Source organism: Eretmochelys imbricata, chromosome 14 (genome assembly GCF_965152235.1).
Source record: "Eretmochelys imbricata isolate rEreImb1 chromosome 14, rEreImb1.hap1, whole genome shotgun sequence".
Taxonomy (NCBI): domain Eukaryota; kingdom Metazoa; phylum Chordata; order Testudines; family Cheloniidae; genus Eretmochelys; species Eretmochelys imbricata.
In genome coordinates, this window is record NC_135585.1 from 38,472,270 (window position 1) to 38,498,429 (window position 26,160).

Consider the following 26,160-nt stretch of genomic DNA (forward strand, 5'->3'; position numbering starts at 1 on the left):
GGCACAGACTCTCTGTAGATGCACCTAGGTGTCTCCCAGAGTGGATAATGGTCCCAGAGACCGTCTCAGAGCCCCAAGGCTCAGGTGTCTCCATCTAACGACAGCACCAGCCACCCCCCTCACTCTCATTAACTGGCCCTGTGTCAGACACACTGGGAACTTTCAAACCCAGACTCTGGAGACACTTTGGGTTCGTCTACACAGCCCGCAGCAGCGAGCTCGGTCCACAGACTGAGGTTTCTGGGGCTCCTGCTATGGCGCTAAAAAGAGCCGTACAGACCTTCTGACTCAGTCTGAATTTCGGGCTCTTAAGCCCAGGGAGCAGGGGGGGCTTCAAACCCAAGCTCAAGCCCCAGACACAACATCTACACAGCTGTGTTTACTGCTGTAGTACAAACTGCAAGAGCCAAAGTCTGTCTCCCCGGCTCTGAGACTCGCCCAGGAGGGCTGACAGAGCAGCACGGCACAGACATCTTCCATGACTGTGGGACATTCACTCTCCCAAGCTGATGTCTGGAGGGCCAGCAACAGCCAAGGGTGTTCCAGGCACCCACAATGACGTACTGCAGAGGGCCAGTGACTGGAAAGAGTCACCCTGACCCACTGAAGACAGGGCTGGTCCAATACTGTGCACTGACTGTGGGCAGGACGGGCACATAAGATGGGGCTGCCTTCAGGAGCAAGGATGGTTACTCTGACCTGATTTCCCAGAACACTTGGGGAACAGGGGAGTCCCAGGTTATTAAAGACACCCGGCCATGGGGAGGTCAGGCCCAGGACTGTGGGAACCCCATTTTGGGCTGGAAAAAGTGATCCTCTCCCAGGGTTAATTTGTTTTGACTACAGGGAAAAGGGACACTTAAAACGATGCTGCACTACAAGGATTTTGGGAAGAGGGGATGTCGCTATGGGGCAGGAAGAGTTTCTAGTACTGGGTAAAATGGGTAGCTAAGAAAGCAGGCCCTGGGGTATAAGCATCAGAAGCAGAGGACAGCCATGGGTTTCAGATGTCCCTCTGCTTACTAGAGATACCTTAGCCTCACTCCCAGATTCAAAGCTTGAGAATTGGGGGTGTTTGAGCAGCTTCCCCCAAGAAACTGAAAGGACTCCCTTGGAAAATGATCCAACCAGCAGCGTAGTGGACAGCAGGCTCTCTGGGCCAGGGGAGCTGGGGCAGAAGCTAAATGTGATTCAGCATTTCTGGTGGTCCCAGGAGAGGGGTGTGACTAGAGCTCTGAGAGGGCTATTGAACAGCTCTGTAATTTGCAGGCCCAGGTGCGGGTTTTCTTACTGAAACTGGCCAAGCAACAGGAGTAAGCCCAGTGACCAGAGGAGAGGCAGAAGGAGCTAGTCACAGAGCAGGGGAGAAGCCACCAGATTGTGGCTGCAGAGAGCAAATGGGTCAATGCACTGAAAAAGGAACAGGGCGTTTGGCAGAAGAAATTCTGCTCTAGCTCCCAAGAAGCCCAGCCATTGGAGATAAAGCTCCAGCACCCATGTGAGCCAAGGACTGGTGAGATTATTGATATTCAGGAGAAACTCATAGCTGCTGAATGTACCAAGCACCAGACAGCAGACCACAGGGAGGAAGTGGCAGTTGGGATTGCCAATACCCCTGGTCAAGAAGCCCAGGCCCTAGAGGAGAAGCGGCACCTGGAAACCAGAATGCTTCAGCCAAGGGAGGTGCAAAGCAACAGGGAGATGGAGAACAACAGTCTCAAGACAGCCAAGCTGCAGGCAGCCAAGGTAGAAAATGAGCCATGCAAGAGGAAAGTTACCCAGGATCCAAAATGGGAAGGGCTTGAACAAGCCCTAGGCCTTGGAAGGAGGGGACCAGAAAGGGCTGCAGGATGTGAGTGGTGTGGCTGGGAAACTAGAGGAGGGTTTTCTGGGACACATGAGCCTGCCACACCACTTAGAAGGAAGAAAATTGGAGAAGGTGAAACTGAGGGTATGTCTGCAACTGAGCTGGGAGGTGAGATTCCCAGCTCATGTAAATTTACCTGCACTAACTCTGCTCAGGCTAGCATGCTGAAGGTAGCAGTGTAGCCCAGCAAGGATGGGCAGCTCCGGTCAGCTGCCTGAGTACGTACCAAGGGGGCTGGGCGGGTTTGTACTCAGGCAAGTAGCTGAAGCTGCCACCTGTGCTACCCTGGCCACATGGCTATTGTTAAGTGCTAGCTCAACTACGTCTATGTGAGCTGGGAATCACACCTCTTAGCTCCAATGTAGACGTTTCCGAATAGAGGAAAAGGAACAGATTCTGAAAGAAGTTAAAGAACTAGAAAGACTAAAGCTGAGGGCTCAGGAGAAGGCAGAGGTGCAGGCTGAGGTCTCTTGTGTGTGCAATAAGAGAGAGCCCAGCAGTAAATCACCAGGAGGCTGCATTTACACAGGGGAGTGCAGTGATGCTGCGGGTGTTCTTGGAGGTTTTTAGGGGAGCAAGTGGATCTCGCGCTGAAGGGCTGGATGTCGACAGGCACAGATACAGAGGTGCTGGCTAAAAGGGAAGCTGCACTAGTGGCCGTGTCCTCTACAGCGACCCAGCAACCCCACCCACTAATGAACTGGAGAGAGCTAGGAGAAAAGGTTGCTGCAGCTGAGGGGAGCAGGGCAGAAGGCCTCGCACAGCTGAGCACCCTCCAGGCCCAAGGCTGAGGAGGAGCTAGAGGAGATGCGCTGCCCAAGGACTAGATCTCAGCCCAAGCCATCTAGCGGGAGCAGGAGCTAGCCCGTCTCAGCACTGGAAGGTAACAAGGGAACAGCAGTGTTTGTTGTTGCGGAAGGAGCTGACGAAGCTCCAGAATCAGCGTAAGATCGAGTGTGGAATGAAGCCTGGTTCTGAGACACATACAAAGCAGGAGAGCCCAGAGGCCTTGTGGAAAGAGATAAAATTATGCCAGAGAGAGAAGACAAGTCATCTCCAGAAAACAGAGCAGCTGGGCAGTGAGCTATGCCAGCCAGCTGGAGACAAGGTCAGCACTGTTGTGGGTCCAGCGGTACAGGACCATCAGGTGGAAGATGGGCTGTCTGAGGTGGAGATTCTGGTTTCTAAAGGGAAAAGCAACCACGTTAATAACATAAAAACACACATCCAAGTAGGGTGACCAGATAGCAAATGTAAAAAATTGGGACAGGGGGTGGGGGGCAATAGGCATCTATATAAGAAAAAGCCCCAAATATTGGGACTGTCCCTATAAAATCGGGATATCTGGTCACCCTACATCCAAGAGGAAGCTGAAATAAGAAGGTAAGAGACAAGGGATCTTTCCCCTGCAGGGGCCTGGAAGAGCACCACAAAGCCTGAACCGGAGCTGGGCCATAAAGAAGTCCATCCTAAAGGAAAAGACGTCTCCCCAGGGGAGGAGCAGGAAGGTGCTTTTCCAGCTGATAACATTACACACAGTCATGTGGGTGGAGGAGGATTCAAAATGGGCTCCCAGAGCTCCTTTGCTGAAGGCAGCAGGAAAAAAGATATGGCCAGTCGTAATTAATGATGCAAAGAAGGAGCTAGTCTGAATGAAAGAGACCTTGGAAGAGACTCGCTGCAGATTTATGTGAATTCAGGGGACCTCATTACTTGGTAGTTGTGGATTATTTTTCCAGGTATATAGAAATAGTGTACTTGAAAGACGTAACACACCAGAGTGTTCTAGAGCAACTGAAGTGCACAGGGTTCCAGAAAAACTTGTGACAGAGTGGACCACAATTCACTGCAGCAGAATTTAATTTATCCAAATAAAATATGGTCTTCCTCATATTACTAGCAGCCCATATTACTCACAAGCGAATGGAGAAGCCAAGCCAATGTACAGACAGCCAAGAATATCCTACAGCAGAAAGATCCATTCTTTGCTCTTCTGAGTTACAGACCTACACCAATAGCAGCTCCTGGATACAGTGCAGCACAATTCCAGATGGGAAGACAACTCAGAACTGCCCTCCCAATGTAGGGAGTAGCCAAATCAGATAAAAAGAGCTTAGGAACACTTCTACAAAGGACATCACTCAGAGACCTACCAGGTCTAGAACCTGGTGACGGTGTTTGTGTCAAACTGGATGGAGAAAAAGAATGGAATACTCCAGCTGTCGTAAAGGAAAATAATTCAGCACCCAGGTTGTATGTGGTCGAGACTGACAGAGGAGAGCTCAGCAGAAACTGTCAATATCTACAGTTGGTTCCTCAGAAAGAACAATTGACAGAGCAAACTCTACAGATGGTGGATGCAGAGCAAGAAGACGACTCAAGGATTCCAGACCGACCATAGTCAGTCATTGCAACTAACGAACACTCAGAGGACCAATCTGTTACATATTCGGGTCATGTAATTAGAAGACCAGGACCATTCAGAGACACCTGACAGACTGATCCATACTGCACTCCAAATACAGTGTGATAGTGTAAATACTGGCAACAGTAGGAATGTAGGATTTAAAGGGGAAGATGTAATGGAATGCTAAACTGTATTATACTGTTCAGCCACTAGGTGCTGCTGTGTGCTAAATACCTTTTTTAAACAATCCTCAGTCAGACCTGGCAGCGCATTAATTGATCTTACACTGAACACAGCTGGTGTGTATCTGGCTCAGAGGAAAGCGCTGTGGCCAGTCCATATCTGGCACAGGAGCATGACACCAGTGGTGAAAGGTCAGTGCTATTGACTATCTCTGTGATGGCCAGAGGGCCTGACTTAGGTCTGGTCTACACTACAGAGTCAGTCTGACATAAGGCAGCTTACGTTGACCTAATTATGTCAGTGTACACACGACAGCCTTGCTCCCACTGATGTAAGTGCTGCACTACACCGACATAATGACTCCACCTGCACAGGAGGCATAGGACTAATGTCGGTGTAGTTAGGGTGATGCAGTGTTGGTGTAGACACTGCCTTACTTATGTCAGCTGTTAGCTGTCGTTAATTTCATGGCTCCATGCTGGAGCTGTGAAATTATCAAGAAAGCCCAGACCCATGATGGGCTTCAGCTGAAGTCCATCTGCCCTCAATCCTAGCTCCCTGCTAAAGGAGGTGAGAAATGTGGGTGGCTGCACAAGATCCCCATGGGGCAGCTGGGCTCCTGGCGGGGAGCTGGACACAGCTGAGAAAAGGAGGGCAGTGTGGACAACACCTACCCCAGTAATGACTGCTGTGGCTGTAAGGCGACCTAACATAGGTTAACGTAAGTTTGCAGTGTAGACATGCCCTTACAGGGGGTACAAGTTCTGAACTACGCTGTAGACTATGGAGGATTTTGCCTGTCACATGAGCTACACAGAACATTGGGGGGACAACTCGTAGTCTCTTTACACTTCAGTGGCCAAGGGCTTTGCAGATTTCCTTGTGGCAGCAGGGCAGGAAGTACCCCTCTGGGTGCAGACAATAACCAAGTGTGAGCCATGGTCAAGCCTTCCTTTGGGTACAGGTTGGCTTTGTGGGAGGAAGGGATGTCACGGGGGGGCTGGCCCTTTAAGGGGAGTCAGGGCCCAGCCTACCTATGACAGGCTCCTGTAAGGGAGAAGCAGCCAACCCAGCCCCACCTGGAAGTAATTAAATCTCTAGGTGGCTGGTTGGCAGCCAAACAGCTAATGAGCTTGATAAAGGGTTACCAGGGCTCAGCTGAAGGGTCTTAGAGACAGGAAGCTGCTGAGGAGAAGGGATCCCAGGAGAGCTCACGGAGCAAGGAGCTTGGAGGGGATGCCCCCAGAGAGAGGGGCTCCCCTGAGGGAGAAGAGCACCCGGAGGTGACAATGACAGCCCACAGCAGCTACAGCAGGACAGAGCCCTAAGGCTGAGAGCTGCAGGGAATCAAGGTACAGCCTGACCTGAACCCAGCTATGGGGGCTCCTGATTCCATGAGGGAGATTGAACCAAGCCTGGCTATGGGAAGAAGGGCTGGGGGCTCCTGATTCCATGAGGAAGACAGAACCAAGCCCAGCTCTGGGAATCGGGGGGCTGAGGGACTCCTGACTCGAGGAGAGTGAGGAGCTGGAGTGAGAGTCAGGGCTGGAGCAGAGCAAAGGAAAAGATTTTATTTTGGGGTTTATGTGGACTGAAAACAGACCTCAGCAGGGGACTTTTGTCTCTGACCTTTTGGGCTGTGTGGAGTAATGTAAGGAGTGTGAAGAGGGTAAACTGAGGTGGGGTGTTTGCAGGGCCACCCTGAGCCAGCTGAGGGAGTGTGGGAGGGAGATGTGAGAAGGGGGTGATGATGGGAGGCTTGGGATCCCTACAGGCTCAGGGACATGAAATGGCCCAGACCCATCTGTGACCAGGTTCAATGGACACAGACTGCACAGGGCTGGGGGCAGCAAGGGGGGAGGGGAGCAGAGGTGGCGAGGGGAGCAGGGATGAAACAAACCAGAGCCTAGGTTGGTGTCTGGAAAGAGCATCTGGCCTTCCTGACTCTCGCCTTGCTCTGCAATTCTGTTCTGATCGTTGCCATCCAACTCCTCCTCCTCACCACCCTGGATGCCTCCCACCCACTGCCATTCCCTCCACTCCTTGTCCTCCCCTCCCAGGCTCTGCCTTGCTCACCTCTCACCCCCTGCTGCTCCCCCACTACCAGCCCCACTCACCCTCATGCTCACTTTGTTCCTTCTCCCACCAGCTCCCCCTATACCCAGAACAAACTCCCTCCATGATTAAAGTGCTGTCCTAGGAACCAACAGATCTAGGCCCAGCTTCACCACAGGCTGCCCGTGTGACCTTGGGCAAGTCACTGAGTCTCTCTGTGTTTCAGTTCCCCAGCTGTGCAATGGGGATAATTGTCATGGGCAGTGGGTAAAATAGGCCAGGCTCTGGCTCCGCCCATGTTCCGCCCTCTCCCCCAAGCCATTGCCCAAGCCGGCGGGAGCTAACGGCACAGAGCTGGGGGTGGTGCTGAGGCCAGCTGGCAACCTGGCACTGAGGGCGGTACGGTGCTGGTGCTGGCCAGTGGCTCAGGCCAGTTTGTCCAGGACTCCTCTGGCTGCTGAGGTGCACTCAGGGAGCTAGTTGACAAGGGGGAGTGGACATTTGGGGCTCCAGCAGATGGGTGTTGTGAGGGACGGGGCCTTGGGCAGAAGGAGCTGAGCCACATGGCTAGCTTCCCCGAAGAGGGGCTCACGTGCCACCCATGATAATCATCCTTCCTTCCCTCACCCTGTGTCCATCTGGTCTATTCAGACTGGAAGCTCTTTGGGGCAGGGATGGTCTGTTATGTGTTTTACAGCTGCTAGTACCAGGGCACTGAGCATGGCTGGAAACTCCAGGCAGTTCTGCACTGCAAATAATATCAGTGTGTTTAGGGTCAGATTGGGCCACACTGACTCACGCTGGGTAGCTCCATGAGTCCCATTGTGCCAGGTTGGTAGAATCTGCCTTTAACTCAATAAGAAATTCTGTTTGTTTTATGCTGCCCTCAGATTTCCCAGGTGCTGCAGATGTTCCTGTTGAAGCCTGCACCTGGGGTGTGGAGTTGTCATGGGGAACTGGAGTGTGGACAGCCAAGCAAGGGACAGTCAGGGCTTGTGGTCCAGGGGAGGGGATGCTTCTCCTTTTTTCCCTTGGAAGTAATTTTAAGGGTTTATCTACACAAGGAAAAGCCCTGAGTAGCTAGTGCAGAACAGCTAGTCAGCACTGACTGCCTGTGTGGAGACACTTATTCCATGCTAAGAGTGCCCTTGTCTGCTTTGGGTTAATCCACATTGGAACTGATTGCCCTCACTCCCTGCTGCAGACTGAGTACAGAATAATAGTGTCCACACGGGGAGTTAGTGCGGAATAGCTTTAAATTCACACCCTCACTATTATGGTGCAGAACAGCGATTCCACACTAGCCATGCTGGCAGAAGTGAAAGTAAGCCGGTCCGGTCTGGTCCGGCTTCCCCAGCCTGGCAATTTAAAGGGCCCAGGGCTCCCTGCAGTGGCCAGAGCCCCGGGCCCTTTCAATTGCCTCCTGAGCCCTGCTGCCGGAGCAATGGGGTAGCGGTGGTAGGGCTCCGGTGGTGATTTAAAGGGCCTGGGGCTCCGCTGTGGTAGCAGTGGCTGGAGCCCCGAGCCCTTTACATCGCCCCTGAGCTCCCAGCCACCTCAGCCTCTTTAAAGGCCACACCTCTTCTGGTTGAGGCCACGCCTCTTCCCATTGAGGCCACGCCCCCATTGAGGACTCCAGTGTACCGGTAAATCCTTTAAATTTCTTCCACCCCTGCATGCTGGGATCTTCTCTGTGAATCCCCTAAGCCGACAAGCCCTCAGTGTGGGGAGAGGAGGTTTGAATGCCTTGTTCCTCACCCCAGAAACCCTTCTAGAGCCACCAGCTGCCCCTCTGCCCTCCACCCACGCTCTGCCACTGCATCCAGCAGGGTTGGATAAGCTCATTGACTGGATGTTTCTGCCAAAAATGGTGAGCAGTGAAATAAATAATTAATTGACTAGAGGCTATAACATAGCTATAGAGAGGAGTTAAACAATTGCCTGTGGCATCAGCTTCCCCCTCACAGCAGGGTGGGTATGTGTGTGCGGGGGCTGGGTATTCTCTCTCTCTAACTTTCACATGGACAATGGCATTTGCCCCACCCCTTAGTTACTGTGAGAGCTGTAAGAGGACTGAGCAGACCGAGTATCCCAGGGGAATGGGTCTGAGAGCGACTGCGGCAGTATCAGTGTTAGTTACCTGCGTATCCTCGGGCTCTGGCGAGTCCTGAAATAATCAGACATGAGAATTTACACCAACGAAATGCAGACTCAGCAAGTCGCAGACTCAACAAGTCACACGCTGTGAAAAACAAACGACATGGAGCTTACCCAGTTCTGCCAGAGGGTCCATGGGAATGAGAGGGGAGAAAAGGGAAAAAAGAACATAAATGAATCAATAGGAGAGATTCTCAGTAACAAAAGTGCCCAGTTCTAAACGCACATTACATTGGCCTCAGTGGGAATTTTGCCTGAGTAAGGACAGCAGGATTGGGCTCCTAATCAGTAGTTAGGGCTTCTCCTTTATCGCACCTGATCCTGCAAAACCTCCCCCAAGAAATCAATGGGGCTGCACCTGTGGGGATCACTCATGTGAGTCATGGGGGCAGATAAAGGGCTGGGTTCTCTCCCTGCTCCGGTCACTGTGTGCTGGGATGGTGCAGACTGGCTGGGACCAGGCCCTGGACATCAGAGAATTCCCCTGGCATAGGGAGAGCCCAGCTGGGGTAAAACAGTGTAACTGGCTCCTGTGCCAATTGCCCCCCTCACCCTGGTGTAGGGGGCATGTCAGGGCTGGAAATGAGGGGCTCGGGTGTGTGTGCTGGAGCAGGGCAGGGCATATCACCAATTCTCAGGGACCACAGCCAGCTGGAGTGAATCAGAACAGCCCCTGGGGCAGCCTGAGAACCAGGGAGCCATAACCAGCTCCTGCCCTGCCCCCACCCCCCACCTCGAGCAAGTCCTGGCACAGCAGAGAACCTGGGCCTGCAGCTCAAAGAACTCTTCCTTCGTAAGTGTCTCCATCCCCTGGGTGATGCTGGTGACCCCAAGGGGTGCTGAGCTCCCACAACTCCTGCCGGCTTCAGTGTGATCAGACCCATGTGCCTGATCCTACAGCTGCTGTGTGTGGAACCAATAGGGATGATCCTGCTCCAAGGAAACCTCTGTGTGCGGGAGTACATCCATGGAGAGTTCACAGGGTGGGCCCTATTCATGTAAAATAATTATTGTTCTCGTTACAGGGTGTCTCTGGTGTCAGTAAGTGAAGTTTGTTTGTTTGTGTTTAAGACTCTATTTCCAAGGGTTAATGTGAAAAATAAAACTGTTAATATTAGGGTTGCCTGGTGTCCGGTTTTTGACTGGAACACCTGGTCGAATAGGGACCCTGGTGACGCTGCTGACCGGGCCGTTAAAAGTCCAGTCGGCAGTGCAGCGGGGCTAAGGCAGGCTCCCTGTCCGGGAACCAGGGCCAATTTGAGCTGCGGGGGCACTGCCTGCGGGCGCTGAGGCACCTGGCCGACCCTGCGCCTAGAAGCCGGACATGCTGGCTGCTTCCAGGAGCTATGCAGAGCCAGGGCGGGCAGGCAGGCAGCCCCACTGACTGGGAGCCGCCTGAGGTAAGTGCCATCAGGTTGGAGCCCGCACCCCAAACCCTCTCCAGCACCCCAACCCCCGGCTAGAACCCTCTCCTGCACCCTAACTCCCTCTCAGAGCCCAAACCCCTGCCCCAGACCTGAGCTCCCACCGGCACCCAAACTCCCTCTTGGAGCCTACACCCCCTCCTGCATCCCAAATCCCTGCTCCAGCCTTGAGCCCACTTCCACACTTCAAACCCCTCGGCTCCAGCCCGGACCTCTTCCTGCACCCCAAACCCCTCATCCCTGGCCCCACCCCAGAGCCTGCACCCCCAGCTGGAGCCTTCACCCTCTTCTGCATCCCTGCCCCAGCCCAGAGCCCCTTCCCACAACCCCTCATTTCTGCTCCCACCCCAAAGCCTGCACCCCCAGCCAGAGCCATCACCCCCTACTGCACCCCAAACCCTTGCCCCAGCCCAGTGAAAATGAGTGAGGGTAGGGGAAAGCGAGCGACAGAGGGAGGGGGGATGGAGTGAGTGGGGGTGGGGCCTCAGAGAAGGCGCAGGGCCAAGGGGCAGAGGCGGGGCAAGGGTGTATGGTATTGTGCCATTGGCAACTGTAGTTAATATTCATATTTCAATACCACAAATTTTCCATCCATTATGTCTGGGTAATATCTAGATATCCCCTTGTCGTGTACCTTACCTGTAACACATTAATTTTTTACACTAACACGTCTTTGCACACGCAGCTCTGAGTGTTCCTTCTTCCAATTTAAAGCATAATCAAAACTAGTAAAAACACACATACCTTTCACTGCCTCGTATTCCCCTGGAAAGTCAAAGACATCCTGAGTTAACGTTGAGTCTCAAAACTTAATGGGAAATAGTCAAGCGAAAACCAACATCTCCCTCACTGCTGATACGAATGTTTTGCAAGATTTGTCCATAAGATGCTAAGCAGAGCACAGCACAGGAGCCAGCTTCTTATGGAGGCAGGGACCCAACCTGTCCTACTGCAGCTGTTACATGTACTATGTTATACACCTCAAACACTGCACAGGTAAACCTGGACCAGAGAGCAGAGCTTCCTGGCTCTACATCACTACTCCCTGTCCCTCCCATATTGATCCCCGAAACCCTCCCCACCTGCCTCTCTTCATCCCTGGTCCTCTGCACCGACAGACACACCTTTAAGTGGGGTTGCCAATTTTGGTTGGGTGTATTCCTGGAGATGTCATCACATGACAATCTTTAATTAAAGATTGATCTTTAATTCCTGGAGCCTCCACGCCAATCCTGGAGGGCTGGCAACCCTACCTTTAAGCCCCACCTGATGCCATACCTGCATATCCCATGGCCAGTCTTCTGCCCCACTCCACATTGTTATTTGCACTCCAGTTGCACCTAGAAGTCACACTCAGAGCTGGGCCCCACTGTGCTAGGTCCTGTACGCACACACTCAGGGCCAGGCCCCACAGCCAGGGCTGGATTAACTCTTCTGGGGGCCTGGGGCTAGTTGATTTTGTGGGGCCCCCTAGGCTCCAGGGTTGGGCCAAAAATGCAGGGTTCAGTGTGTGGGAGGCAGCTGCCGGGGAGCGGTCTGGGCGGCAGGTAAGGTGCAGGAGAAGGCTGGGGCTGGGGGCTCTGGGAGGGAGAGAGGGTGCAGGAGTGGGCTGGGGGGATGCAAGGTCTGGGAGGGAGGGAGGGTGCAGAAGCAGGCTGAGGGGTGGGAGTGTGGGGTCTGGGAGGGAGGGTGTAGGAGCTGGGTGGGGGTACGGGGTCTGGGAGGGAGGAAGGGATGTAGGGTGCAGGAGCAGGCTGGGGGGGTGGGAGTGCGGGGCCTGTGAGGGCGGTAGGGTGTAGGAGAGGGCTGACATGCGGGGCGCTTACCTGGCGCTCCCGCTTGCTTCGGGGGGGACACCTGCCAATGGATCCCAGCCAATGGGAGCGGCGGGGGCAGAGCGAACGAAGCATTGGGACAGGGCTCCAGCCCGGGGCGGGTGGGGGAGGAAAGGGTCAGCAGTGCACGGAGCCGCTTCCCCCCACCCCTGCCAGGCAGAGCTGGCCAAGAATGCAACACTGAGGAGCTTTAGTGGCTGCAGCCCGGCCCCCTCACCCACGCTTAGCCCGGGGCCCTGGGCTACAGCCGCTAAAGGCCCTGCCCACAGCACTAGACCTGTGCACACACGCCAGACTATAAGAGACATAATCCCTACTCCAAAGACTTTACAGTCTTGGGGCCTGACCCTGCAAATATTTATGCCCTAGTCTAACTTTATCCACAAACCGCCTTTTCCCCACCCAACCCTCTAACTGCTGCCCCATCTCCCTCCTCCCTTTTGTCTCTGAACTCAGTGAACCCAGTCTGCAAACAATGCTTGTGTCTCCAGCTGTCCTAGATCCCTTCCAGTCTGACTTTTCCCACTCCACTCTCACTGGGGTCCCTAGTGATCACCCTGGCCAAATCTCAGTGCCCACAACCTTGTGACAGGTTTCAGAGTAACAGCCGTGTTAGTCTGTATTCGCAAAAAGAAAAGGAGTACTTGTGGCACCTTAGAGACTAACCAATTTATTTGAGCATGAGCTTTCGTGAGCTACAGCTCACTTCATCAGATGCATACCGTGGAAACTGCAGCAGACTTTATATATACACAGAGAATATGAAACAATACCTCCTCCCACCCCACTGTAACCTTGTGGTTATTTTTGGTTCCTCCCTCTGCACACCCAGGCCATTTCCAAACACTGCTGCTGCTTCTTGGGTGTTATCTCCAGTATCTGCCCTTTTCTCTCCATCCTTGCAGCACAATCTCTCTCTCAGGCCCTCATTATATCCTGCCATGACTAAAACCACAGCCTCTTCTATGGCTCCCATACGCACCCACTGTCCCCCTTCTGTCCGCACAAACCGCATCTAACAAAGCGACAGTCCCTGGCCCAGGGAGCTCACCCTCTGCTTGGCAGACAGGGTACAACAGGGGGATGAAATAGGCAAGTGGGGTGAAGGGGTTGGGAGGGGTTGATAATGATAAAAACAAACCAAAGCCCAGCTCACCAGGTGCCCAATGCCAGCCAGGAGAGATTCCAGGGGCCACAGCACAGCTGGGTTTGGAGGAGGGATTAAAGAGAGGAGAAGGGGGCAGCTTTACTAATACTGAGGGGGTGTTTTTCTGTACATGGAAAGGGAGGCAGAGAAAACACTGAGGTTTTTAAGGGAGAAGCAGACAGGCGGGTGACTCAGGCTGGGGGTGACCAGACACCCCAATATTCTCAGGACCGTCCCAATATGAGGGGCTTTGTTTTATATATGCAACTATACACCCTACCGCAAAAAAAAAAAAGTCCTTATTTTTCATGCTTGCTACCTGGTCACCCTACCTAGGCTGCCAGGAGAGAAAAAAAAAAGCCCAGCAGCAGTACAGCTCCCCCTGGAAGTGGTGCCGAGGGTGACCCGGCCCCATGCGCCCACCCCTAGAACCGGCCCTGCAGGCTGCCATCGCTGGCAGAGGGAAGGTGGCGCCAATTGCTCAGACAGGGTGGGACTAACTGGTGAGGGACCTAAAGGCAAAGACAAGGAGCTTGTGCTGGAGGGGGCCTCAGTGGAACTAAGTGGAGGATGTGATAGGAGAGACGAGCCTGAGGGCTGAGCCTAGCAGCCGTGCTTTGGATGCAGCTGAGGGGACAAAGCGGCTGGCATGAAGGCCGGATAGGAGGCGATCACAGCAGTGAAGGTGTGAGATGAACAAGAGTCTGGGCTGTTGAGACGGACACAAGAGGCTGTATCTGTGACGTGTTATACAGGCAGGAGCAGGGAGACTGGGGTGAGGTCAGGACGTGCGGGCCCAGCGAGAGGCTGAGTCAGAGACGATGCCCAGATTTCTGGCCTGAGTGACTGGGCAGATGGAGGTGTTGTTAGGGTGGCCAACACTGTATTTATTTCAAAAATACCGGACAGTTTTTTTCTGCCCCTCCCACTCAACTCCCAACTCAGGCCAACATCATGGAGTGGTTCTCCCAGCCAGGGCAGGGGAAATAGCCCCGGTCCCCTCCCATAAGGAGCCACCTCGAGCAGGGCTCAGACCCCAGGCCTCCCACTCCACTCTGGGCTCCTTCCAGTCAGCTCAAGCCTCACACCCCACCTCAGGGCTACAATCTCTGGACCACAGGAGGGGCAGAGATCCTGGTACCTAGCTCGGGGCAGACCAGTGGGCAGGATGGGAGGGAGGGAGGGAGGGCAGCCCCAGCCCCCTGCCTCTGGGAGGGCTCATGGTGTTATCCAAAGAGATGAAGAAACTAGGAAGTGAGGAGGGCTCTGAGGGGTACAGAAGAGATTAAACACTCAGCTGTTGAACCTAAGTTGCCCTCTGGACATTGATGAGGAGATGTCAGATAGGTTGAGATGTGGGAACAGTCTTTAGTGGAGAAACAGTTTGAGAGACATTGGCACAGAGGTGGTATCTGAAGTCATGTGTGTAGATAGGAGCTACTAGAGGCAGGGTGTGGAGAAAGGAGAGCAGGGGGCCAAGCACTGGGCTCTGGGGGAGGGATGTTCTCTGAAAGAGGGAGACAGGAAGAGACCAACCCAACAAAGCAGACACCGAAGAAGTGATTAGAAAGGCAGGAAGAGAACTAGGAGAGGAGGGAGCTGTGAAAGCCAAGGATTTAATGGAGACGAGTGGTCTGGTCAGTGGTGTCAGAAGGAGGAGCATGAAGCTAGCGCAAGGAGAATGAGGATCACATAGAAGCCATAGGAGCTGGCCAGGAAGGTCATTAGAAACTTTGGCGAGAGCGGTTTCAGGGGAGTGCAGGGGACAGAGGCTGGATTGGAGCAGGTCTAGGATGGAATTGGAGGAGAGGAACTCCAGACAGCGATTGTAGACAGAGTGTTCACTGAGCTTAGAGATGGAAGGCAGAAGGGACAATAAGTAGAGAGGGAACTGGGGTTGGGGATGGAAAGTGTGAAGATGGGTGAGACTAAGTGTCACAGGGTGTCTGGTCTTTTAAGGGGAGTTGGGCCCAGCCCCACCCCCACCCTGTGACTAATCAGCTGATGTTGAGACCAGGGATCAGGTGACGGCTTAAAGATCGCCTTGTCCTCACAAAAGCCTGGCCAGCAAGTCCCTCAGCTAAGGAGAGCTTCAGGGAGCAGGAAGACACCTGCAGTACATCCTAGGACAGGGAAAAGAGCCCTGTTCATGTCTGATTGTAACAAAAACATGAAAACAAAGTTTTAACAAGGTTTTAAACAGGAATTTGGATGGGCATCCAGATCTCTGAGGCAGCTTCGAAAACCTCAGCCTCACTGTGTGAAAGGTTGGAAATTTGTAACTCCATTCCCTGCACCAGCTTTCTCGCAGCCACTGTGAATAGAACTGTCCAGTGGGTGAGAAATACCCTGTTAGACAGGATAACCTGCAAGCAAGTATAGGCTATAGATTGTGTTTCTTATACCTGTAACTTTATGTTTCCAAATCTACACTTGCTTTTAGTTGAGTCTGTCTTAGGCTCTATTAATTAAACTTCAGTTTTGTTTTACTGTAGAAGTGTCTAAGTGCCTGGTGCAAAGGAGTGTGTTGAACCAAGGTGAAGCCAGTAAGCAGGGGTGCACTGCTGGTGTCCAGGAGGAGACAGGGGACTGGGCAAAGGGGTGTAACAAAGCCGGGGTGTGAATTGCTAGCCTGCAGAGAGACACAGTGGGGCTCATGGAGCCTGGAGCACAGCACCTCGTGTTGCCTGTAGCCAGTAGCTTTGGGAGAGTTTCCCTGGGTGGGCACAGACAAGGTTCTCACACTGTGAGCAGGTTGCAGCGATTTAGAACTCGTGTAACCCCAAAGGCATCTCAGAGCTCCCGATACACTGAATGGGGAGAAGCAGGCGACTTAGAATGGGATCCACAGAACCTAGTGTGTTAGAAGCCATGTAAGCCAGCCAATGGGAGAGGCCGACAAGAGGGGTATGTTCTAAGCCCCACCCCTCTCCTGAATTTGGTGCCTCTCTTTGCTAGTGATCCACAGCCAGGAACCCCTCTTCTGGAGCCAGGCAAATTAGGCATCTCTGTGTGTTTGAGAGACAGAGGAAGGCACTGGCCACGCGCCACGCAAGATGGCCGAAGGGTAGAGAGGTGTTATAGAGTGATTCTGAGTTAATGTTTAATTAAAGTGTAACAAAAGAGACAAAAAGAAAAGGAGTACTTGTGGCACCTTAGAGACTAACCAATTTATTTGAGCATAAGCTTTTGTGAGCTACAGCTCACTTCATCGGATGCACAAGTGAGCTGTAGCTCATGAAAGCTTATGCTCAAATAAATTGGTTAGTCTCTAAGGTGCCACAAGGACTCCTTTTCTTTTTGCGAATACAGACTAACACGGCTGTTACTCTGAAAAGAGACAAAGGGAGCTTCACATCAGAATGTCCCATAGCCCAGTGATTAGAGCATTCTCCTGAGAGGTAGAAGATACTTGTTTAAATGCCTTCTCCTTATCTGGCAGATATGTGGGACTTGAACCAGAGCCTCCCACAGCCCAGGTGGGTACCCTAACCCCTGGGCTAAATGTTACAAAGGAGGCTCACAACCTCTCCCTTTCCCACCTCATTCTGTGTGGTGGTGGGTAGCCTCTGAGCACATCTACTGGATCAGGCCCCACAAGTGAGCTAGATGCTCCTCCCCTCAGTTTATGTGTCTCCAGGGGCACAGGTGGGAGATGGTTGCCTTGCTGTAGATATCTGGGCACCTGTGTGCTCCATGTGCCCAGAGGCAGAAACTTAGACACTGAGAGAACTTTTACACCAGAGATTAATGCCCCGAGTGAGTTTAGGTGCCTACAGGGTTGGGTTTCAACCAAGTGGGGTTTTGTGGACCATGGTGCCTAAAACTAGGATTGAGAGGCTTATGTCTGGGGTTTCTTTGTAGATCCGGGCCGTAATGCACAGTGCAATTCCCAGATAAAAACTACATTAATGTGGAGCTAAGGCTGAGAGAACATACTTGTAACTTAGGGTAAAACACATTACAGGAGGAATCTTTTAATTATTCCCAAACCAAGTGTTATACACCCAGGAAATACAAATTATGGTTAAATTATAAAAGAAATCTATGGTCTAGAAATGCAGCTAAGGCATCTAAACAACCTTAACTCTGCCCTGTAGTAAGATCACGAGGGGAAAACTGAAAAACATTGTGTGCCTTTAAAAATCAGTTTCATTTAATGTAGAACCACACACACTGCTCTGCACTGATCAGACCTGTATGGTTATTGTGTGGAGTCACTGCAGGGTGGAGCTGAGGTTGTGGGTGTGCGTGGTTACTGAGGGTAAAATCCCTCCCCCCCCATATTACATGGGCACAGAAGGGTCAGAACACAGGGGGTTCCCGGGTGAGGGATCCTGTCAAACACTGGACAAGTCTCTCCGGGTTCATCTACATTGCAGAAAACCTTGTGTCAGTGGGTCTGAGCCTGGGGCAAACTGAATCGGGCTTGCAGCATTCGCACTACAGGGCTGAAAATATCAGTGTAGAAGTTTCTGCTTGGGCTGGCACCTGGGTTCTGAAACCCAGTGATGGGGGAGGGTCTCAGAGCCTGGGCTCCAGTCCCAGTGGGAACGGCTACACTGCTAGATTTAGCCCTGCAGCACAAGCCCCAGTCAGTTGACCCAGGCTCTGAAACTCGCAGCCACAGGTGGGTTTTTGCACTGTATATGTACCCACAGTCTCCAGCAATGAGACTGACCAAGTTGGGCTGTTGTATTCAGGGCCCTGGGCTGAAGGTGCCATTTCTGTAATTTCCATGGGGTTTATTAGGACAAATGGGCCCTTCACCCTTCAGAGCCTCTTTGTGTCGGCGTGAGCAGCCCTGAGCTCCCTGCTTGGGGCTCTGGTGCCAATATGGAGACATTTCTTGTCACTCATTCAAACAGGCTGTAACTCCACTTGCTAAAATTGAGCTAAAGGTGTTAAACTGTGACTCCATTGGCAGTAAATGTGGCTTTCAATTGAGTTAAGTTGGCTGGACTGAGCTGACTTGACTGACTTGACATGAAATCTTCAACACATCCCACTGGTCCCAGACACTGACCTTTCTGCCTCTTCATCTCAGATCACAGAGCCTCTAGAGGGAGAAAAGAGGGAGAGGTGAGACTTCCCCCTGTAGTCTTAATGGGGATAATGTTAATTTTGTAACTGGCCCAGACACTGACCTCTCTCTCCTTCCCATTCAGACAGCAAAGTCTTTAGAGAGAGAACAGGGTGAGAGGTGATTCATCAATTCACAGATTCCAAGGCCAGAAGGGACCATTGTGATCACCTAGTCTGACCTCTGCATAACACAAGCCAGGGGGCTTCCCCACAATAATTTCTACAGCAGATTGTTTAGAAAAACATCCAATCTTGATTTACAAACTGCCAGTGCTGGAGAATCCACCACGGCCCTTGGGAAATTGTTCCAATCATTAATTAATAATGGCGAGATTTCACCCTGTTGTGTTTATGGGGATAACTCTACTGTCAGCTAGTGTAATGGGATCCAAACACTGACCTTTCTCGCTCTCCATATCAGATCGCAGAATCTCTAGAGGGAGAAAAGGGCGAGAGGTGAGATTTCACCATCATGTTTATGGTGCAGTTCCAGATATTAATATAATTGTGCTGTAACTATGAAAGTGAGGCAGACAGACTGACAGGACACAAAGACAGATCTGTCTCAACATTCCTGCACTGACCATCCCTCATTTCCCTCCCCCACTGACCATCACCTCTAGGAGCTGCTCTAAGTGTCTCCCCTAGGAGCCATCCCCGCTTCCTGGGCCTCGTCGCACTCCTGTCTGATCTGACTGTTGCGGGGGAGAGGAGAGAAGGTCTCTTTTTTTATCCAGTTCCCTGTCTGCTACCCTCTGTGCTCATCCCCTGGGCGGCCCCAGCTCTCCCCAGCTCCTGACTGTGGGGATGGGGGAGGAAAGTGAAGGATGGGGCATTGACCTGAGCTGGTTAAGGGACAGGGTCTAATTGGCTCCATCATAGGTCAACTGCTGGCCATGTATCACTAGGGTCATGCCTATTCCCTGATCCTAGTGATATCTGGGAAAAGCTCCTTCTAGGGCCTGGGTAGATGGGGTGCCCCAGCTAAGAATCATGTGGAGGGGTCTTTCTTTAGCTGGATGCTTAGGTCAGCATGAGCTAGGGAGTGGTGTGTGGATGGGCCCGTACAGGCATCACCTCTAAGATCAGCTCTTTCCTACTTGGAGCTCATCCACTTGGTGCATCAGCCCTGAGGTAACAACACTGCTGGAAATTGAGGCAGCGTCATGTCTGCCAGTCACTGCTGAGCACAGCCTGAGTGAGACCATCTTGTGACCCAGTGTGAGCAGCGTCTCAGACCAGCTGTGCAAGTCCTGAGTGTGTTTGTGTTATTACAGCATCCTAGCCACAGCTCACCAGGGCAGCTAGTGCGGAGAATTCTCTGAAAGGCCCAGGGAACAAGACAGTGACAGTTAATTTTTCTGATTTTTTTAGTGCTTGGAAATGAGCCCCACATAGCTCTCTCTGGACACAGACAAATTTTACATATGACTGAAAATGAGTGAATCCCTGTGTGATGGGGCCTATCAACCGTGCACTGGTCCAACAAGGGTTGAACACAGCCTATGGGTGCAAGAGGCCGTGCATCCTCGCCCCTCCTGGACACGCTCCAACTGGATGCTGGATATACAAGGGAGCAGTTCAGCCCAGTCTGGGCTAACAGAGGAAGAGAGCATACGCACACTCTGAGCTCCGGCCAGGAAGCTGCTAGAGCTGCAGACTGTGGCAGCTGAACACACCGAGCCCACGGCAGGACCCCGGTTGACTGCGGAGACAGAGGAAGACAGACAGCTGCTGCTGGTGGAGGAAATGCCATCACTGGAATCATGGGTGGGAAGCAGCCCAGGAAGATTATTTGTTGAGGTTGGAACCTGAATCTGAAACCAGGGCTACTGGTTTCATAGGGCCCTGGGTTGGGACCCAGTGGAGCAGGGTGGATCTGGGTCCCCCTACCCCTTCCCGCGCCTACCACTGGGTGCAGGGGCCACCCCAGGGATTGGGTGCTACTGTCTGAGATGGTGACTATTGGGCACTGCTACTGGAAGCTAGAGCCACTGGGTGTTAAAGCCCCAGATTGATTGACTTTCGCTGCTAGGTGTCGCTGCCCTGAGGATAGGGGCAGCCGTATTGACTCTGGCCATGGGGCCTCACTGCCTTGAGGGCGAGGGCAAGGGCAGCTCCATATATTCTGGTCACAGGGCCTCTCTGCCCTCCACACCCACCCTGCCTAGGTGCTCAACATGATGGGATTGCTGGCCCAAATGATCACTTTTGGCTGACTGATTTAGTTGGGGATTGGTCCTGATTTGAACAGGGGGTTGGACTAGATGACCTTCTGAGGTCCCTTCCAACCCTGAGATTCTATGATTCTATGTGGGACCCCCCATCTCCTTGTTATTGGGGCAGGAGTAATAAAGGGTTGTTATCCTTGGTGTGTGAATCAAGGGCAGCAGAACTGTACGTGGCATAACTGATTGAAGGACTCACCCTCAACTAAATGGCACTCGCTAGGCAGTGGACATGGGCTCCAAAGCCTAGTGAGGCTGACCAGCCAGCTATTTGATCCTTTATGTCTGCTGTGTAATAACAAAGTTAATTTGGAGTCAATTGAGAGTTTTGTTATACACCCCAGAGCTGAAATCACTGATATTTAGGTCTAACTGTTAGACCTGCTTTGGGACAGTGTCTCTGATGTAAGAGATTGCCTAGTGTGCACCAGCCAGTGAGGCTCCCACACTCTAACAGCTGAAATCATGAGAGTTGTGCTAAGTGTGCGGGGACCTGAAAACATCCTGGTGGATTGGTATAGCAATTGGCCAGCAGGGTGGCTGGGGAAGAGAAGCAGAGGGCCAATTGTCTGTCAGGGTAGCTGGTGAAGAGGCACAGTGATCAGCCAGCACGGTGGCTGGCGACGAGGAGTGGCAAGCAATTGCTTGGGCAGCAGAGCTACTAATATGCCTGCTTACTCCCTCTCCACCCAGGGTGGGAGGTGAACTCTGCAGATGCACCTCTGGACTCTGGGTCTGCACTGACCCACAACAACAACTGTGAGTGGGGTGCAGAGAAGGGATGGGCATATTAAAGGGACATTTGGTTGCTGGACTGAAGAACCTGAGGGGAAAAGGACACTGCTTGAGTCTTTGGCTCATTGTTTATGTTTATGAACTCTGTTTGTGGTGTATTCCCAAATTAATGCTGGGTTATTTCCCACCTTTTATTAAGTTTCTTTCTACACTGAGACTTTGTGCTTGCAAGAGAGAAAGTATTGCCTCTTAGAGACACCCAGAGCATGGTATATAATTGTCCCAGGTTACTGGGTGGGGGATCAAGCTGGTTTTGTGTTGTCTTGTTGAAGGGAAACCCCTAGATATTGAACTCGGCCCTTGTTGCTGCCAGTTCCAACAGGCAGAAGGCTTACTGGTGACAGTTGTAAAGGTACAACACCCAGTTCCAGCTTTCACAAGTACAAAGCACAGCTCCTTTCTGCTTCTCTGAATTACCTGCTTCCGTCCCCAGTGGGAAATAGTTGTAACAGATATTTCCCCTTCCCAATTCTTCAGATACTTGTAAATTCCCACACAGCACTTCAGGCGAGAAAACCCTGGCTGGGACTTTCACAGCTGCCTTGGGGGTTTGCACACTCAGTGCCCATTAATTTAAACAAAAATTGAGTATTCAGATCCCTTAGGCAGCTTTGAAAACCCCAGCATTGCTAGAAATGCCCAGATCACTGAAGGCCAATTTCTGCCCCTTGTGATCAGAGGAAAACCTACAGCTGAGCGCTTGTACTACAATAGAGAGTTTATTGCCCTGTCCCTGTAGCAGGATCTCAGGGCTTGTCTACACCTACAGCATTGCAGCTGCACCGTGCAGATGCGCCACTGGAGTGCTTAGTGGAGATGTTACCTACACTGACAGGAGAGCCTCTCCCATTGGGGTAGGTACTCCACCTCCCCGAGAGCTAGGTCGGTATCACTGAGTTGCTCATGGGTCAGGATTTCCCACACCCCCGAGCGTGGGATGTAGTTATACCGATAGAAGTGTGCAGTGTAGATCCACCCTCTGGCTGAACGCAGCAAGTTTCAGCGCAGTAACTTGCCAGTGTAGACAGGCTCCCAGCACTGGGAGCTACGCCCCGCCCCTCGTAGAGTGGTTTTCGGGGAGCCCGCAGGGAGAGCTCTCTCTGAGCGCTGGTGCATGACCACACAGTAGATAAGGTAATTGCTAACCTCTCCATGATCACTACTTTCCCATTTGCAGCTCCTACTCATCTAGATGGGGAGGGGAAGGGGCATGCACAGACTGGGGCGGGGGCAGAACTGGAACCGAAGAAATCCCCTCTCTCCTCCTACTTTCTGTTAGTTTTTTCTTGCCAAGTTACAAATGTCAGCGCTCCAAGCCCAGCTCACTGAGCCCCACATGGGTGTTTCAATGTAAGTGGTGCTGATCCCCGTGGAATAGATCAGAATCCCATTCGATTGGGATCCTTTAATGAACGTTGAAGGGGTGAAGCCATTTGACACTTCTCAGCTCAACTGTGAAGCCATCGCTCACCCTTCTCCTCCCGCCCATTGCCTGAAACTCTTCTGAACATGGAATCAAAGCCCCTTAATCCCTGTATCTTTACTTTTGTTTTTCATTTTTATCTCTCTCCTCACCCCAAAGCCCCATCTCTCGTTACTTCACCTGTTGCTCTGTCTCGCCTCCAGAAGCAGTAACCGGCCAGGGCCATGAGAACAGCCAGAAGAGTCAGGATCACCCAGAGAGCCACTTTCAAGGGATTGACCCTTGGGAAAAATGGCTCTGCAAGAGAAAGTGCCATTGACTTGGGAGCAAACACGTGCAGAATGAAGGCAGGACACTGTGACAGTGGTGACACTGTGATTAGTTAAAAGAATCTCATGGGGAAAAGCACCATGAGATGTGGCTCCTTTGTGCTTTATTATTAAGTCAATGAAAGTCCAGGCTTTATTCTTCTTACTGATCATGGTTCGTTAAAGGGAGGGGGTGTGTTGGAGGTAGGGAGGGGGTAGGGTGGAGCTCTGCTGTGTTACATCTATCCCGCACTGGCATAAATTCAGGTATTTCCTAGGCTGCTCTAACTGATCCCCAAGCTGCAGCCAGTGCAGACTGACCCTCAGAATCAGAGAGTTGTGACTAGCTTCCTGACACCCCCAACTCCCCTGTGTTCAGAGGGGCTCAGCCACATGAGAGAGTCTGGCCCAAAAGATGTTATTGCAGGATTTTAATACAAACAAAACTTGAGCCTGGAGCGTCAGATTAAAAATTCCTCCAGATTCCTCTTCCCTGGGCCCTGGAACGATGCTGACAACAGGGTCCTTGCTATGTGATTAGTGTGGTGTATTGAAAACTTAAGGTTTTAGCTTGTAGAAATCACAAATTGTCACTCTGAATCCTGAGGGGTTTTCTGATGCTGCTTGCAGGCTAGGGGGCTCTGTAAGGAGCATGCAATGTGGGGCCTCTGCAGTCACTCTGCACAGAGCCAGGTGGGCTATGTTCTGCCTCCCTGCCTCAGGGAGCAGCCTGCTTTGTCTCTCTCTGTATTTGGCTATTGTGTGTTAGAGTTCTGGATTTTGGGGAATAAAGCAGCATTACATTGTAACCTTCCAGGAAGAGTATTTGTTTTGTTTCTAACTCTCTGTGGGTATGCTGTGAACACAACAATCATGTGATACCGGGCATACCATAAACTTATCAGCAGTGCAGCACTATGAGATCTCAGATGAATAGTGATTAACATATGCAACATTGTTATTATTATAGTTGTCATAAACATACAGCTAAGGGTAGACTAGAATTCCTCCTTACCTATAAGGGGTTAAGAAGCTCAAATAACCTGGTTGGCACCTGACCAAAAGGACCAATGGGGAAAGAAGATAATTTCAAATTGGGGCTGGGGGAGGGAGGCTTTGTTTGTACTCTGTGTTGTGTGTTCTCTGGGGAAGCAGAGAAGCATCAGGTCAGAAAATTCCTTCTCCTAAAATCATCCTAAAATGAGTCTCAATATTGCAAAAAGAGTAAGTAAATAAGGCAAGGCACATTAGATTATATTTTGCTTTTAGCTTGTGAATTTTCCCTATGCTTAGAGGGAAGTTTATCCCTGTTTTTTGTAACTTTAAAGTTTTGCCTAGAGGAGAATCCTCTGTGTTTTGAATCTGATTACCCTGTAAAGTTACCTTCCATCCTGATTTTACAGAGGTGCTTCTTTTACTTTTTTTTCTTTATAATAAAGTTCTGTTTTTTAAGAATCTGATTTACCTATTTGGTTGGTATATTATTCTCAAGCCGCCCCAGGAAAGGGGGTGAAGGGGATTGGGGGGATATTTTAGGGAACAGGAACTCCAAGTGGTCCTTTTCCTGAATCTTTGTCTAACTCACTTGGTGGTGGCAGCAGCACCCATCCAAGGACAAGGAAGGATTTGTGCCTTGGGGAAGTTTTTAACCTAAGCTGGTAGAAATAAGCTTAGGGGGTCTTTCATGCAGGTCCCCACATCTGTACCCTAGAGTTCAGAGTGGGGAGGGAACCTTGACATGTCATAAACATACAGCTACAGGTAGCCTAGAATTCCTTGTTACCTGTAAGGGGTTAAGAAGGAATTCTAGGCTACCCTTAGCTGTATGTTTATGACAATAGTGATGAACTACACATTCTGTATTAAGAAAGTTATTTGGTAGATAATAATACAGAAAAATATGAACCTTTTTTCTAAAAATCAAGATGCTTTTTAGCTAAAAGTTTGTTTCTGCATGTTTTGGGCCTGATCCTTTATTGTTTACACTGCCAAAACTCTCATCAACCTGGTTATGCAGGGAAGGTAGGATCCGTTCCATTGTGTGCTGTGAAATAAAAAAACACAATGTACATTCATGGCCGATGCTGGCTGTGGAGCTCTGTGATTACTGCCTTCTGAGCAATTAAGTACAAGTTATGACCTGATCCTCAGTTATGACTTGGGCAAAACTCTCATTTAAGGTGATGGGATTTTGCCAGAGTCTGAACTGCAGGATGAGGCCCATAGCACAGCTCTCACATTGATGTGGGAGTTTCAGATCTCAGCGTTGCTACTTAGATGACACCATATCCAGGGCTCTCTTGTGCTAGTCAGGAAAAATGACTTCATTAGCCAGATGTGCACAAACAGTCAGCACCCAGCAGCTCTCAGTGAGAATAAAGGAGAATTCCCCCCCCCCCCGAGAACTGTGATGGTCACAGCACACAGAGAAGTTAGACACAGATATCAATACTCTTGCTGGAAGGTTGCAGCATAATGTGACTTTATTCCTTAGAATCCAGAACCTTAACCCACAAGAACCCCACAATGGAGTCTCTAAGGCAGCGGGCACAATTCATCCCACCTTGCTTTCTGTAACACTGTGACACACTGCACCTCATATAAAACCCTGAACCCCCATGTTCACCACTGCTATATGGTTATGATATATTTTGTACAAAGTGTGCCTTGTGAAGTATCATTTGAAATTCATAATTTACTGAATAGCATTTTTCTGTTTAAATGTGTACGATAACATTGTATGTGGAGCTATGAGATTTTACTATGTTTGTTAGTGAAATATGTTATAATTCTGGGGAATGCCCACAGACTAGCTCCTCAGAGACAACAAAGAACTGATGACAGGTGATGGGAAGCTATTAACTGCTGAGGCAACCATTCGCCATCGGGGGACTGTAAAAAGATTTGCATATCATCCCCAGTGACATCTCACACATCACGTACACAGATGGTGCGAACAAGAAATTTACAGTTCTCCTGATAGACTCTTTGAATCTCACATACACAGGGGACTGTTTTGTCTACACCCCAGTGGGGAGTAATCCTCAAAGAGAGGAGGAGGGTATAAAATAATAGACAGTGATCTTCACCTTGCCTCTCCTCCTCCATCTCTACTCACAGCAATAAGATTGCTTGAAAGTCAGTAGAAGCAGCATTGAACGGGGGCTGGGGGGAGAGTTGGTCTTAGCTGGAAGGCTTGCCAGTTAGTTTGGACTGCAGTAAGTTTTTCGGTGTGAGAAACCTTTT

General features: G+C 51.1%; 2 pseudogenes across 1 annotated transcript in view; both read right to left on the reverse strand.

Annotated features, from left to right (window-relative positions):
* The window catches only part of LOC144275109 (uncharacterized), an 807,364-nt pseudogene that overhangs the window by 578,834 nt on the left and 202,370 nt on the right, over positions 1-26,160 (reverse strand). The gene's annotated exons all lie outside the window — the stretch shown is intronic.
* Positions 1-26,160, reverse strand: part of LOC144275101 (butyrophilin subfamily 1 member A1-like) — a 52,412-nt pseudogene that overhangs the window by 4,746 nt on the left and 21,506 nt on the right.